The sequence below is a fragment of the Sapajus apella genome, unplaced genomic scaffold (assembly GCF_009761245.1).
Source record: "Sapajus apella isolate SASKATOON/1434 unplaced genomic scaffold, GSC_monkey_1.0 scaffold80, whole genome shotgun sequence".
NCBI classification, from domain to species: domain Eukaryota; kingdom Metazoa; phylum Chordata; class Mammalia; order Primates; family Cebidae; genus Sapajus; species Sapajus apella.
The window spans coordinates 190,723-203,632 of record NW_022437020.1 but is presented as its reverse complement, the minus strand read 5'-3'; the positions used below and the strand labels follow the sequence as shown (position 1 = coordinate 203,632).

At 49.9% G+C, this 12,910-nt stretch overlaps 1 long non-coding RNA gene across 3 annotated transcripts in view; it reads right to left on the bottom strand.

Annotated features, from left to right (window-relative positions):
* Positions 1-12,910, bottom strand: part of LOC116533149 — a 35,783-nt gene that overhangs the window by 21,382 nt on the left and 1,491 nt on the right. The gene's annotated exons all lie outside the window — the stretch shown is intronic.

The following is a 12,910-nucleotide window of genomic DNA, read 5'->3' as shown; positions in this document are numbered from 1 at the left end:
TAACATGAACCTCTAAGAAGCACTGAAACTGTTCCACTTCTGATTAGAACCAGAAACACTCAAGATGGGCTCAGCACAGCCAAGGGGGGACTGTCCTACAAGGCCACAGTGTACAGGTGGGCAAACGAATCATGGAGGCAGCTACCTTTTGTTTTTTCAAATGTGAAACATTTCTGAATGGCTTAGGCAACACGTATTTAATTTAAAAGCTCAATTGAGATGAAGAAAGAAAAAGAATACATGCTTTGCTCCAAAGACATGCAAATGAGATTGGGGGACAGAGGGAAGTGCATTCATTATTTCCATGATCCCTGAATAGCAGCAGTTGGTCTGAGCATCTTATCTCCAACAAACAGGCCAGCAGGCAAGCCAGCTGCCACCTCGTCCTGCACAAACCACAGGTACCGTCCCCAAAAGTAGGCAAACGACTACCGCATTTGTTCAGGGATGGCAAAATTGTCTCAGGTTGGTAGCCGTGTTTTCTTCCCAACAAGACCTAACTGCTGCCATCTTTCTCTGAGACCCAGCCTCCCTGAACAGAGTAGAAAGGCGGCCAGCTGAACCCAAACTGTTCTGCCCACAGGCTCCTCCCTACAGACCACGCACGTCTCAGTGCAACATAGTTTCCAAATCCAAGATGGAGAATCCATGAACAGACAACCTTCTGCTCCAGAAGGCACTTACAGGAAGAGAACATTAAAATCACATCTTATGTTTTTTTTTACCTAACATAATCAGTATTTTTTACTGCACATACTAAAAGATGTTTACCATTTATAACCAGAAATAATGTTTCTCATAAAAACCATAAAATGTAAATTATTCAGTTACCCATCTTTCTGGAGAAGAGTAACACTATATGAAATTGAGGTACTGCCCCTAAAACCAAGATGATGGGCCCTGAAACTCTAAATATTTGAATTTTTAACTAACTTCATATCAAGCCCCTTTAATAAAAATGATGTGAAGCAGGCACACTTTTAGAACTAATTTGAAAACAAAACTTCAAACTGAGACAGTTGTATCAAAAAAAAAAATGAAAAGAGAAAAATCGCTTCATTGCTTTTTAGAATTTTCAAAGATGCCACGGTTCTGATGTCTAGGAAAGCAATTGCTGTGGTACAAAAGGATGAGGGTTAAAAGAGATCAGCGGGAGCTCTCTTTCCCAACTAACCCCGGCAGAGTGAGCGGAGGCTTTCAGCACAGCCCAGGGTGCCTGGGATTGAAAATTCCATCAACCCCTCCATAGGTGGGAAATGCTGAGATCTTCATTCCTATGACACAAGACCTTGAAGGTTGCTGAAAAATGCTAGTCGCATCTAACTGGGGCAGCATTTTCATTTATTGCACACCATTAAGGTTGGTTTGTTTTGCTTTTTTTGAGAGAGTCTTGCTCTGTCCCCCAGGCTGGAGAGCAGTGGGGCAATCTAAGATCAGTGCAAACTCTGCCTCCTAGGTTCATTCAATTCTTCTGCCTCAGCCTCCCGAGTAGCTGGGATAGGTCCATGCCACTCTGCCCAGCTAGTTTTTTTTTTTTTTTTTTTAAGTAAAGATGAGGTTTCATCATGTTGGTCAGGCTGGTCTTGAACTCCTGACCTCAAGTGATCCACCTGCCTCGTCCTTCCAAAGTGCTGGGATTACAGGCATGAGCCACCACACCCGGCCACCATTAGATTTTGGCAGGAATCCTTGTGCTAGATGCCATTATCCCACCAATCACTGAGCACTTCTCATTTCCTGCCCTTGGTGCTGCTGGATACTTTAAGGCAAGCTGCCATCCCTGCCCACACACCTGAGGACAGAAACCTCCAACTCTGCCTTGCCAGGAAAACTGATCAGTGTGTCTGACAGATGGTGAGTCCTTTGCTGTACATGGCCCTCAAAAAAATGAAACAATTCTTCTACTTACACCAAAGTAAGCAAATGCTGAAAGAGCTTATAATGAAACATCACTCCCCGATCTGGACTTACCAAGTCCGCTGGCCAACCTTGTCATTATTTCTGATTTTAATTCTACTGGTGGCTATTTTCCACCTCTCTATTTTTTAAACTCTCTTTCTGGGTATCAACTTTGAATAATATTTATTGGTCTCAGTATGAGAGGTGAGCTTGGCAGGCCACAAACTCCCAGGCTCTGGTGCAAGTGACCAGATGATCGCACCAGCTACTGCAGTCACAGTCACCCAGAGGGGCTTTCCATTCTTAGCGGACCTGGGATAAAGGAGATTCTTCCAAGAGCTCTCACCTAACTGGGAACACAGAAGCATCCATTACAAGGCCTGTGGTCACAAAGCCTTCAGGATGAATATAGGTTCTTTTCTTCACTTTATAAAGCCCCAGAAAGGCTGGCACTAACATGGCATGTCACTGCCGTACTTTGAGGGCAGGAACTGCCTCCTGCTCCAGTTTGCATCCTCTGCGCCCAGCACCTGGCCGATCTGCTCCAAGCAGGATAAGCAGGTAGCTCAGGTTGTCCATCCGACCCTCACAAAGGGTGGAGGTACAGAAAGCATGAGCAGCCAAGATGAAGTCCTCACAGGCTTCTTCGATTCTTTCTACTATGTGAGATATTCTCAACGTCTGAGGGATGAACAGCAAACAAAACGTCCTCTATCCATACAATGGAGACAGTAATCAACCCTAAGAAGGAAGGAAATTCTGATGCATGCTACAACACAGATGGGGCTTGAAGACATCATGCAAAGCAAAAGAAAGCCAGCTGCAAAAAGACAAATGACTGTATGATTCCACTCAGATGTGGCACCTAGAATCGTCAAACTCAAAGAGACTGAAAGTAGAGGCTGGGTGCGGTGGCTCATGCCTGTAACCCTAGCACTTTGGGAGGCCGGGCGGGTAGGTCGCCTGAGGTCAGGAGTTCGAGACTAACATGACCAAAATAGTGAAACCCCATCACTACTAAAAATACAAAAAATTACCCTGGTGTGGTAGCAGGAGCCTGTAATCCCAGCTACTCGGGAGGCTGAGACAGGAGAATCACTTGAATCCGGAGCCGGAGGTTGCAGTCAGCTGAGATCACGCCATTGCACTCCAGCCATGGGCAACAAGAGCAAGACTCCATCTCAAAAAAACATAGAGACAGATAGTAGAATGGTGGCTGCCAGGGGCTGGGGGGAGATGGAAGGAAGAGCTCACCCGCTTCCAGCGTCCACCCCACCTCTACCGCTCACACACATTCACACCCCATGGGACTCAGCCTGCAGCTTCTCCTAGCCCAGGAGCCCAGGAGCTGGACAGTAGAGAGAGGCACAGACCTCCTTTCCTAAAAAATGAGAGGGAAGACTCAGTGCCCCATCACTAGTGCCATCGCCCAGCCATGGATCCCACTCCAAGGGCCCCCCACCAGTGCTGCTAGCACCCACCCAGGGAGGGCTGCCGGCACACAGCCGCAAGCTCCAGCTTTATCCACTCATGCCCTGGACATTGCCCAGAGCCCCGGCAGGTTCCATGTCCATGTCACCCCAGCCCTCCTGCCCAAGAGATCCTAAGTTCAGGAGACCTCTCCAGCCCAGGCTGCAGAAGGCAACCCCCAAGGTCACCTAGGAGTGAGTGCAGAGGGAAGGGCATCCTGTACGCCTCGGACTGGGAGACACAGATTCTGTCTCCTACGTAGTGGCCACACCTCCTGGGACAGGAGAAACCCCTGCCTCACCTCACTGGAGAGACCCTGACCCAGAGGTCTGAGAAAAAGCCACCTGCAGGCTCCCAGCACCTACCAAGCTGCACCTTAGAAAAACCTGTCCCGCTTCAACCTGCAAAGCTCTCAGGTCCTAATTTTTTTTTTTTTTTTTTTTTTTAAAGACAGGGTTTCACCATGTTGGTCAAGCTAGTCTTGAACTCCCGAGCTCAGGTGATCCGCCCGCCTTGGCCTCCAAAGTGCTTGGATTACAGGCATGAGCCACTGCGCCCAGCCCCCAGGTCCTAATTTCTAAAACCTCTGTCCTTTCTCAAAGAGGTCAGAAAATAAGAAAAATAAAATAAAAAATAAAAAATAAACGAACAACAAAAAGAGGCACAGGAGGTTAAAGAGGCCAAAGGCAGTTTAGTCCCCCACCCCAAAAAAGTGCCAGAGGCCTGATATGGAGCTCGGGGTGCTTGACCCTCCACATGGCCATTTAGGAGCTGATTGCACTCAACCAAGATTTATGTCTGGTCCCTGCCAGGTCTTATCTAAACAGATCTGAAAAAAATAAGCCTTCCTCCTTCCATTAAATACTAAGTTAACACTGGCAGGCCCCTCTAAGGCTCTGCTCTCCACTGGGGACCTGCAGGGCATGCCCCTCACAGGTGTCCTCACCCTCATCCTCCCACTGCATCAGGCCAGGAAAAAAAGTTCGCTCAGGCCTTGGAGTGGGCACTCCAAGGCCCACTGCCCAATCTAGCCCTGCTTGGGAGCGGGGGTCTCAATGTTCTCCTTCACCATCTGCGGCCAGACCTGCCGGCAGCCTTGCCAGACAGTGCCTGCCTTGCGGAAGGGGCCCGGCCTCAGGGCAGATCCACGCCGGGCCCCCAATCCAGAGCCTGCAGCCCAGGAGCAACGGGGTGTTTAACTGAGAAATTTTTCCCTCTGGGCCTTATAATGAAGGGAAAAGAAAGGGGGTGAAGATCCGGGCTCGAGTTCCCTGGGTGCAGTGAACCCACAGGCGACCCCAACCCAGTTGCCCCCGGCACCAGGACTTCATGCCGGCGCCAAGCGGGGCCAGGGAATGCACCAGCTGCCCAGGCACCCCCAGACAGTGCCTCTTGACGGCACCCGGGGATCCTTTGCTGCGGTGCCCCCTGCCCCGGATGCGAGAACCGCCTCCTGGTCCCTGCTGCACCCGCCTGCCGGTCGTGAGAGGGGGAGGCGGCCGGCCAGAGAGGAGTGGGGCCACCAGACTGCACCCTCAGATCCCAGCAATGGCCGCCCCGCAGACCGGCCGCCCCGCAGACCCGCGGCCCCGCCGAGTCCAGAGGGCAATGCTTGGAGCACTGTAGCTGCAGATTGCGCGCCACCACCGTTTGGTCTGGATATGCACGCGTCTACCCCGCAAACAGAGCCCGCGAGTCAGGCAGCCCGGGCCCCCCAACTTACCTGGACAGGGCGCAAGGCTGTTACAGTGCGCTGCCTAAGACGCCCGCCGCCGCTCGCTCACGCTGGGAAGCCCAGCTCCTCCGCGCCGAGCCACACACCTCAATAAGGGCCCGGCAAACGAGCCCCCAAGCTAAAGGCGGTTCACCTGCGGCCCGGACCCGCGGCCCTCTCCCCGCCTCTTCCCCTCACCAGACCAGACGCGCTCATTCGCCTCTTGGATCATTGGAGCGGGGGAAAAGCTTCCAGGCAACAATGAGCGGTGGGAAGACAGGGAAGATAAAGGTGACAGTGGCTCATGCCGGACGTGGCTGCAGGTGCCTGTAGTCCCAGCTATGGAGGAGGCTGAGACAGAATTGCTTGAACCGGAAAGCTGAGGTTGCAGTAAGCCAAGATCTCGCCATTGCACTCCAGCCCAGGCAACAGAATGACTGTCTCAAAAACAAAACAAAAAAGACAAGAGACACAAGCTCTTAACTGCAGATCTCAGCAATATTAAAAAGATAAATGAGGACGGGCATGGTGGCTCACACCTGTAATCCCAGCACTTTGGGAGGCCTACTCGGGCGGATCATGAGGTCAGGAGATCGAGACCATCCTGGCCAACATGGTGAAACCCCCATCTCTACTAAAAACACAAAAAATTAGCTGGATGTGGTGGTGCGCGCCTGTAGTCCCAGCTACTTGGTGGGAAGCTGAGGCAGGAGAATCGCTTGAACCTGGGAGGCAGAGGTTGCAGTGAGCCGAGATCGTACCACTGCACTCCAGCTTGGTGACAGAATGAAACTCCATCTCAAAAAAAAAAAAAAAAAAGATAAATATTAGAACAAGTTTGAAATTTGAGATAAAATGAACAAATTGATTCAACAAAGACGGCTTAGCAAAACAAACAATCATCAAATAGTCATTTTTATGTAATTAAACCTGTAATTAAAAACCTTACAAAGAAAAGTGCAGTCTCACATGGCTTAATAAGAGAATTCTTTCCAAATGCTTAAGGAAGAAATAGCACACTTCTTATATAAACTCTGAAAAATAGGAGAAGAAACAGTTTCCAAATTGTTTAACCAACATAGCCTTAATATTTCATATTGAAACCTAATAGGACATCACCAGAAAGGAAACTTACACTCCACTTCCTCTTGTGAACTAAGTACAAAATTACCAAATGAACTATGAGCAAACCCATTTCAACCAAATATAAAATTGGGTTGATCATACATCACAACCAAGTTGACTGAATTCCAGAAAGGCGATGTGAGTTACCATTCAAAAGCCAATCACTGTAAGCTACCTTATCAACATAAAAAGACAAGAAAAAATGCTCAAGCAACAAACAAAAAAGCGATTGATAAAATTCAGTACCCATTCATAAATTTGAAAACCGAGCTAACAGAGAGGAAGCAACAATCCCAGTTAAACACCCCTGCAGTTGAGAATAGTGACACAACTTATTTGCAGCCGAAAGATGAAAACTGAAGTATAATCTTAAAATTTTTAAGAAATCTACGTTTTTCAGCTAAAAAGAGACAGATTTGGCCTTTGAACCCTCTCTTTCCCTCCCAGAAAGGCAATCCAAGGCCTGGAAAAACAGCAGCCACATTGTAACCACAAGAACAAAAGCTACAGGGCTAAGGAAGTACCCGGAAACTGACCAGAGCCTTGCACTGCCTTACTCTGAACATTTTTTTTTTGAGACTAAGTCTAGCTCTGTCACCCAGGCTGGAGTGCAGTAGTGCGATCTTGGCTCACTGCAACCTCCGCCTCCCAGGTCCAAGCATTTCTCCAGCCTCAGCCTCCAGAGTCTACAGGTATGTGCCACCACGCCTGGCTAATTTTTTGTATTTTTAGTAGAGATGGGGTTTCACCATGTTAGTCAGGATGGTCTCGATCTCCTGTGTGATCCGCCTGCCTCCGCCTCCCGAAGTACTGGGATTACAGGCGTGAGCCACCGTGCCTGGCCTCCTCTGCACAAAATGAAACTATTACTTCATTTTTGCCCACTGCCAATCACCTCCCTCCATATCTTAAGAGCATCACACTTCCCTAACCTGGAAACAACTCCCAGCCTTATCGCCGGGGAGGTGGACTTGAGAGCTGTTCTTCCACTTCCTCCTCTGGCTGCCTTGTGAATCCATCTTTTTTCTTTTGCAAAACCCATGTCACAAATGATGGACTTGCTGTGCACAGGCAGAATGGACCTAGTCCTAGCTAGTGACACCGCGGACGGCCAACAGCTACCTCTTTCCTTCCTCCTTCCACATCATACATGAAGGCCCGTTTTGGCCAACTCTTCCTCTGGGAAGCCCCCCCTGAAGGGGCACAGAACTGATGGGGACGCCAGAGAGAGGAAGCTCAGAATGGAGGTGAAATGCCAGGAATGTGGAGGCCAACTTCTGCTCAGCTTTGCTCCCTTGCTTAGAGAGACTGGAGCCCAGGGCATCAGCCACAGGCCTCAGGACAAACCCTGGGCCGAGGAAAACAGCTGGATGAATCCTTGGAAACCACGAGATCCACTATCTCACTCTGCGGACTGGGAAATCGGCTCTGACTCTGGCTGTGGATTGCGGCAGGTCCCATGCCACTAACTCTGTCCTCTCTGGCCAGCACCGCTGCAGCCTGGGCCTCAGCTGGTGGAGCAAACCAGGCTCACCCACTGCCAAGCAACTGTAAAAAGGGCATGCAGCAGTCGTGGGCAGAGCCAAGGCCAGGACATCATCCTGTCTGGCCTATGGACAATTGCTCAGCCTGCAGCTGGGGCCTGGCTAGGCCAGACACGGGGCCGGGTACACAGCAGGGAGGGTGCCTGCCCATCTCCACAGCCATCCTCCTCCTGGGCACACTCACCGAAAGGCACACCTTAAAACAAAATAAAATACATTATCAAATATTCCAAGGCGGGTGCAGTGGCTGACACCTATAACCCCATCACTTTGGGAAGCCGAGACAGGTGGATCACTTGAGGTCAGGAGTTCAAGACTAGTCTGGATCTGGTCAACATGGTGAAACCCCTGTCTCTACTAAAAACACAAAAATTACCCCAGCGTGGTTACATGTGCCTGTAAACCCGGCTACTCCGGAGGCTAAGGTGGGAGAATCGCTTGAACTTGGGAGGTGGAGGTTGCGGTGAGTGAATGGCAAGAGCAAGATTCAGTCTCAAGAATAAATAAATAAATAAATATTTCAAACATAAATAAATCTGTAGGAGCCCATATGCCAAACCCCTGGGTACCACTCTCTGGCGTTATCAGAATATACTCATATATAATGATACTTGCTTTAGACTTTCTGGTTTCACAAACTAAACTTAACTTATATATGAAATAAAGCCCCCAGGACCTTCCCCCGTAGGCTTATTCCGCTACCAGTCCCTGGAGGTACCCACTCCTCCTCTGAATTGTGCAATATTTTATAGTTCTGCTACTTATGTGGATGTCTTTAAATGTATTTTTAAATGTTAGCTAATACGTGTATGCCCTATTTGTTATATATTATACGTGACTTGTACCTGTTATTGAAAACTTACTTTTTCTGGTTAACTTTTTTTTTGACAGTCTCGCTCTGTCTCAGCCTGGAGTGCAATGGCATCACCTCGCTCACTGCAACCTCTGACTCCCTGGTTCAAGCGATTCTCCTGCCTCAGCCTCCCGAGTAGCTGGGATTACAGGCACGCACCACCATGCCTGGCTAATTTTTATATTTTTAGTAGAGATAGGGTTTTACCATGTTGGCCAGAATGGTCTCCAACTCTTACCTCATGATCCACCCACCTTAACCTCCCAAAGTGCTGGGATTACAGGCATGAACCACCGTGCCTGGCCTCTCCTTGTCATTTCTACGTCCAATTCCCTCATTCCTATTGATGCTAAATCTCTTGCTATGTTTGCAGATCAGATCCTTCAAGTTTCCTTTTTTTTTTCCCCCCAGATGAAATCTTGCCCTGCTTCTCAGGCTGGTGCACAGTGGTGCAATCTCGGCTCACTGAAACCTCTGTCCCCTGGGTTCTAACGATTCTCATGCCTCAGCCTCCTGAGTACCTGGGACTATAGGCACATGCCAACACGGCCGGCTAATTTGTGTTTTTAGTAGAGATGAGGTTTCACCATGTTGGCCAGGCTAGTTTCAAACTCCTGACCTCAGGTGATCTGACCATCTTGGCCTACCAAAGTGCGGGGATCACAGGCATGAACCACTGTGCCTGGCCAAGTTAACTTTTCTATGAATTCCATGTTCATATTGTTTGCCCACTTTTCTTTTGGTTGGCTGACTTTTAAAAATATTAGTTCGTAAGAATTCCTTAAATATTCTACATATGTATCCTTTGTTGATTATATGAATTGCAAATACCTGCTCCTGATCTACGGTTTCTCTTTAAACTTTGTTTGCGGTATTTTTGGTTGAAAAGAAGTCTAAATACTTTGGCGAAATCAAATCTATCACCATTTTTCTTTTGAGTTTATGCTTTAAATATTTTTTTCTTTTGAGACAAAGTCTCGCTTTGTTGGCCAGGCAGGAGTGCAGTGGCTCAATCACAACTCACTGCAGCCTCAAATTCCTGGCCCCCAGTGATCCTCTCTCCTTAGCCTCCTGAGTAGCCAGGACTACAGGCAAGCAGCCGACCAATCAGCTAGTGAGTGAGTGACTGTGTGTGTGTGTGTGTACCAGCTAATTTTGTGTGTGTGTGTATATATATATATATGTTTATATATGGAGAGACAGGGTCTTGTTATGTTACCCTGGCTGGTCTGGAAGTCCTGGGCTCAAGCAATCCTCCTGCTTTAGCCTCCCAAACTGCTGGGATTACAGGTGTGAACCACCACATCCAGCCACTTTCAGTACTTTATTTAAGAAATTACTTTCCATGTACTATGGACTAAAAGTGTTCCTTCAAAATTTATATGTTGAAATCCTAGCCTCCAATGTAACGGTGGTAGGAGGTGAGGCCCTTGGGAGGTAATGAGGTCAGGAGAGTGGAGCTCTCATGATGAATTAGCACCTCTATAAAAAGAGATGCAGAGCTGGGTCCCTTGCTCTTAGGCCCCTCTGCTCGATTCTCTGGGACAGGAGAGTTCTACCTGCTCGTGGGATGACTTCGGCCTCTCCTCTGGGGTCCTAGTCTTGGGCTTGAAGCCTCTCTGGGGGTCTTCACAGTGCTTGGCCTCGGGAGGGAGATTCATGACTTGGGTTTCGCTTCGTGCCTGCTGGGGTTGCAGCTGGCCTGGCTGGGTATGCAGGCCTCTGCAGAGTCCCCAGGTCCCAGCTCAGGTCTATGCTCAGGGCAGGCCTCACTGGCACTGGTGATGCTGGTCATGCTCAGGCTCCTCTTGATCTTTGCCACGATAGGGTCAGTGTCATCCTCCTGGTCCTCCAGGTCCCCATCCCCATGCCTCAGTTGGTAAGGGGAGGCACCGGTGTTCCCATTGGCCTCTGTGGGGTAGCAGCCCTAGTAGCCCTCTTTGCTGGGACAGTACTGGCCATCTTATTCCTGGTCGTGGGCCTCCAGGACAGAGGGCTCGTCCTCCAGGATGGGCAGGTGGCCGTCTGGGTAGTCCTGGCTGCCCTCAGCACAGTGGCTATGAGGGTGCAGGCCCGCCTAGTCCAGCCACTCCTCTCCTGTCCCAGAGTAAGACTCTCCTGTCCCAAAGAAGGTAGCAGAGGGGCCTGAGAGCAAGGGACCTCCTAGTACAGCCGCTGCAGATGCTGAAGCGAGGCGGTGGGAGGGGCTGGGTGCCTTGCAGTTCTAATGGTGACTGAGCTCTTCACTGGTCGTTCCAGTTAGGAGGCATGTAGTGTGGATGCTCCTGGCACATGTCAGTGTCAACGGGGTGCATGCCGTGGGCCAGGTACTCCTTCCCATTGCAGTCCCTGCCCTCCAGGTAGCTGTCGTCCTCGGGGCAGTAGCAGATGTAGTAGGTGATGCCCTCCTCCTCCTCGGGGAGGCCCTCGTCGTAGTCCTCCTCCTCGGAGGTGTTGTTCACGTCGTTGGAGTCCCCATCGGGGTTGTGGTTGTGGCATTCCTACTCCTTGGGCATGGGGCTCTCTGGCTATAGGGCAGCCAGTTCCAGGCCCTCGGGTACCTAGTCCTCTAAGGGCAGCTCCTCGTCTTCGCTCCTGGCCATGGGGAACGGTGCCCGGCCTCGCTCTGTGGTCTGACATGCCGCTCCTTGCACTCTCACACTTTCGGTGGGCCATGGCAGGCACTCACACAGCCATCATCTCCTGGAGGAGGCAGCCAGTGTGGGAGGAACATTGGGAAGGACAGAGTCAGAACCTCACAAAGCCCGGTCACGCACGAGGCCTCTCCACCCCTATGGCACCTCCCACCACGTTCTGCCACAGCAACAGCAAATGACAGCTGAAGATTTTCACTACAGCAGTCTTTCAAAAAACTGAAAATGACCTAAGTACCCGTAAACAAAAGAATGGTTAAATAAATGACGGCAGAGTTTGCCTACTGCAAGGGTGCACAGCATTTTTAAAGACTCAGGGCAATGCACACTACAGTGAGGGATCTTAAAGGCCTGTCTTGGAGGGAAAATGGCAAGTGAACTACAGTCAGTGCACGTGTGTAGATCCCAGTTGCAGCTCTGTCAAGATGGCTAAAGAATATGCACACACTCCCTAGCCCATACACGGATGCAAACGCACACAGAAAGGCGGAGCCCCCAAAGGCTTGTCAGCCATGTCCTCTGGGGAGGGGTTGGGAGAGAGGTGGGAGCAGAGGGGGCTTGCACATTTTACTTTATTAAAGATGTTTGTACTGGTTGAGTCTTTTACCAAATCGCATTTTCTTATTCACCACCATTATAATCAAACCCACCTGTGCGCCTTTGAGGGTCTCCTCTTCTAGCTGGGAAGACGTCAGCACTGAGACAAAACCTTCGGGGAAGGGCAGACACCAAGGGGAAGAAGTAGGACTTCCCACACCTGGCGCCACTCTGGGCATCAGGAGAGTGGCAAAAAGGCCAGTCTCCTCCAGGAAGGCGGCCATTGGGGCAGAGGGGCCAGCCTCCCAGGCAATTGGGACGTAAGCACGCCCCAGGGCACAGCCAGAGACACCAGAAACACCGGAGGCAGTGCTGACCCAAGGGAGGGCGGGACCAGGGGATGTGCCGGCCAGGATAACTTGGATTGCCCAGAGGATGTGCTGGCCAGGATAGCTGGGGTTGCCCAGATGGGCAGTATAAATTTTGGGAAAGCTAAATAATTCCATTTCATTCAATGGGTAGCTCGTGTGGCGGGGGCTGTGTGGTGTGTGCGTGAGATACAGTGTGTGTAGTGTGGTGGGTAAGGAATGTGCAGTGTGTGGGTGGGTGGGTGGGTGTGTGTGTGTGTATGTGTGTGTGTGTGATGGCGGGGCATCCTTGCGGGTGAGTGTGTGCAATATACTGTGTATGGCGTGTGGTTGTGGTGTATGCGATGCATGGCTGGTATGTGTGGAGTGTGATGTAATGTGGAAGGGTTGAATGTGTATGTTTCGTGTGTATGGTGTAGTGAGTGTGGTGTGTATGGGGAGTGTGTGGTGTGTATTAGGTGTGTATGGTGTATGTATGTATGATATTATGTGATGTGTGTGGTATCTGTAGTGTAAATAAGTTATCTGTGTGGAAGGTGATGTGTTGTATAGATGACGTAACATGTATGTGGAGTGTGGTGTGCTGTGTGTGTGGAATTTATGAAGTGTGTAAGGTGTGTAGCATGTATAGGGTGTGTAGGTGTATACAAAATCTGTATGGTGTGTACGTATGGTATTATGTGGTATGTGTGGTGTGTACAGTGTGTGTGGTGTGTACGGGGTATATGTGTGGTGTGTAGTATGTG